The sequence below is a fragment of the Chrysochloris asiatica genome, unplaced genomic scaffold (genome assembly GCF_000296735.1).
Source record: "Chrysochloris asiatica unplaced genomic scaffold, ChrAsi1.0 scaffold00075, whole genome shotgun sequence".
NCBI classification, from domain to species: domain Eukaryota; kingdom Metazoa; phylum Chordata; class Mammalia; order Afrosoricida; family Chrysochloridae; genus Chrysochloris; species Chrysochloris asiatica.
The window spans coordinates 436525-440349 of NW_006408593.1; the positions used below are offsets into that span (position 1 = coordinate 436525).

Here is a 3825-nt window from a genome sequence, read left to right on the forward strand (position 1 = left end):
ACCAGGGTGTGAGTCAGACAAATCTTAGTTCTCAAAATTACATATTTTCTCCTTAACAATTCAAAAAAATCTCGTGCAGCAGATTTGCCCAGTGAAATACATTGTTTGATATCCTCACTTGTTTCCGTGACACTGATTTTGAGGCAAATCAAAACAGTTTTTGACAGCTTCATCTTTAATTTATTATGTTGCTATTTATTGGTCTAGTTGTGAGGATATTGAGGAGCATTTTTTTACTGAAGGTTGTAGGTTATATCATCTGCATCATAGGTGGCTAATGAATGTTTCTCAAATTCTGGTTCCGTACTCTTTTTCATATAATCTAATTTCTCAGCATTTCTGCTCAACAAACAGATTGAATATGTATGGTGAAAGGATATAACCCTGAACCATGCCTTTCCAGATTTTGAACCATTTGTTACTTTCTTGTTCTTTTCTAACCACTATTTCTTGTTCTGTGTACTGGTTCCTCATTAAATGTTCTGTAATTCTCATTCTTCCAAATGTTTTCCAAATTTTGCTATATTCACAAAGACTTTGGATAGTCAATAAAGCTCAAGGAATCATCTTTCTGCTATTCTCTGCTTTCAGTCGAGAAACATCTGACTCATGTCCTCTTACATTTCTAGCATTCCCGTGCCAATGTACAGATGCAAAATTTTACTTGCATGTGACATTAATGAAATTATTCAATAAGTTCTGCATTCTGTTCAGTCATCTTTATTTGGAATGGGTACAAATATGGATTTCTTCCAATTGGTTGGCCAGGAAGCTGTCTTCCACATTTACTGACATAGTTGAGTGAGTACCTTTAGCACTGCCTCAGTTTGTTGAAACATTTCAATTTGAATTCTTCCAATTCCTTGTTGTTGTTAAGTGCCACTGAGTGAGTTCCAACTCATAACCATTCTATATAGGGCTTCCAAGGCTTTTTATCTATGGGGAGCAGAAAGCCTTATCTTTCTCTCACAAAGTGACTGTTGGGCTCAAACTGCCACCTTGTGATTTGCAGGTCACTGCTTATGCAAAGTAGCCTTGTTATTAATCAATGCCTTCAATGAAGCTTGCATTTCTTCTTCGGTATCATATGGTACCTCTTGAAATGAATGAACGTGGACAAATTATATTTGGTACAGATCTCTGTATTTTCCTTCCATGTACTCTTGATGTTTCCTGCATCATTTAATATTTTGTCCACAGAATCCTTCAATATTGCAACCAGAGACTTGAATTTTTCTGCAATTCTTTCAGCTTGAGAAATGCTGAATCTGTTCTTCCTACTTGCTTTTCTTAACTCCAGGTGATCAGAATGTGTGTTTTTGCATATATAATACTTTACTTTGTCTTCAAGAGCTGACTGTTTAAAATTTCTGCTCAGCTCTTTCATTTCATCATCTCTTCCAGTCACTTCTCTATATTCAAGAGCAATTTTAAGTCTCTTCTGACATCCATTTTTTTTAATTGAAAAAAGGAATTTTTATTGAAGGCAAAACTATATAAAAATCAAAAGTGTATCTAGCGTTGAATTGCCTTTTCTTTCGTTGCTTGACAAATGGCATAGATTTTGTTTGTACACATTCTAAAGGACCCCAATCAACTGATGAAATCTTTACACAGTGGAAAACTGTGGGACAGATTCCTAAAGGAGTTCTTAGGGATAACTCTTATCAGGGTGGGAGTGATTTCTCAACTCTGCCACTTCTATTTCTTTCCCTTTTGCTTCATACGTACTACAAAGTAGTTGTTGCATGTGATGGTGAGCCCAGCAATGAGCAAAAGAAAGCTCTAGAAGCCCACTTTGCCATCTTGGCACTATTCCAGGTCCTTCATTATTTTGTCAATGGCCGGAGGATCTATTTGGTTTTCCAAAATCCAGGTAACTCCTTTTTTTATGAGTACCCTCAGGTCCTTCTTCATTAAGTAGCATTTATCCCCTGCAAATATGTGAAACATAAACATCATCATTTCTATGGCATGTTGCATTTGAGATGGCATTTTGGTGAGGTCTATTGGAGACTTGACCAGGAGGCATGGGGTGGATGCTCAGCGAACTGGCATGCAGGGCCAGTCCTGGCATCCATTTTTGTCTTTTATTTTATTCCTGTCTTTTTAATGACCTTCTGCTGGTCTCATGTACAACGTCCTTGGTGTTATCCCACAGCTCTCCTGTTCTTTGGTCATAAGTGTCTAATGCATCAAATCTCTTCTTGAGATGTATCGTTACATTCAAGTGGGATATACTCCAGGCCATATTTTGGCTCTCCTGGACTTCTTTTAGTTTTCAACTCAACCTGGATTTGCATGTAAACAACTGATGATATGTTCTACAGTTGGCTCCTGGATGACTTTTCCATCATCTCTTCCTACACATGTAGTCAATTTTATTCATGTGAATTATATCTGGTGACATACAAGTATATAGGCATCATTTTTGTGTTTCTGGGGGAAAAAAAGGTATTTGCAATGATTAAGTTGTTGGTTTTGAAAAATTCTAATGTTCAGTCTCCAGCATCACTTTTATCGCCATTACCATGTTTTCCAGCTATTGATCCTTCTTCTTTGTTTCCAACTTTCTCATTGCAATCATCAGCAATTATCAATGCATGCTAATTGTATGTTTAATCAGTTACAGACTGAAGTTGGTGAAGTTGGTAGAATTTTCAGTGTCATCATCTTTGGCTTTAGTTATTGGTTCATACATTTGAGTAATAGTGGTACTAACTGTTCTTTGTTTGGCCTGTGGATATTATCCTATCACACATAGCATTGTACTTCAAGATAGATCTTGAAATGCTCTTTGGACTATGAATGTGAAGTCGTTTCACTTTAGATTGTGGTTCCTGTTTTTTTAAACTATGTGATTCATTCAAAATGGTTATTTCAGCTCATTAATATCTAGTTTATCAATCTCTATGTATTTCATTTCATTTTGTTGATTTCTAATTTTCATAGATTCACATTTCATACATCCCACATTCTAATTTTTAATGTGTATTTTCAACTGCTTCTTCTCATTTTGATTTGTGACCCATTAGCAAGGAGCTCTGGTAGCATAGTGGTTACGAATTGGGCTGCGAACCGCAAGGTCAGCAGTTCGAAACTACCAGCTGTTCCGTGGGAGAAAGATGAGGCTTTCTGCTCCCGTAAAGATTTACAGCCTTGGAAACCCTGTACAGGGTCGCTATGAGTCGGAACCGACTCCACGGCACATAACAACAACAACAACAACAGCAAATGTATGTTGCAAAAGCTTTGCTCCACCCACGTCATTAAAGGCAACTTTACTTTGAGGAGACAACTGTTCTCGAGTTATATTTTGAATACCTCCCCATATGGGGGCTCATCATCCAGCATTATATCAGGTAATATTCCACTGGTATTCACAGGCTGTGAGTGGCTAATCATTCAGAAGTGGTCTGCCTCACCTCCTTCCTAGTCAGTCTTAGTTTGTAGCTCCACTCAAACCTGTTCACCATTGTTGTTGTTAGGTGCCATTGAGTCGGTACTGACTCATAGCAACCCTATCCACAACAGAACGAAACTCTGCCCGGTCCTGGGCCAACCTCACAATCGTTGCCATACTTGAGCCCATTGATGCAGCTACTTTGGTGAACTATAAATATTATCCTATCACAGACAGCATTGTACATCAAGATAGATCTTGAAATGCTTTTTCACTGTTGCTATTCAAATACCAGTAACATAGATCCAATATCACAAACCACTACAAACTGACAGATGAGTGGTGGTAACTGGGGTTAGAAAATCTCAAAGGATTCCAGTTTGACCTAAGACTTGATACAGCTCTCGTAAGGGATTTCTGCT

The 3825-nt window shown here is 37.8% G+C and overlaps 1 pseudogene; it reads right to left on the minus strand.

The window, feature by feature from the left end:
• Window positions 1-1701: 1701 nt before the first annotated feature.
• Window positions 1702-1995, minus strand: LOC102817008 (annotated as a pseudogene).
• Between the last annotated feature and the right edge of the window lie 1830 nt (window positions 1996-3825).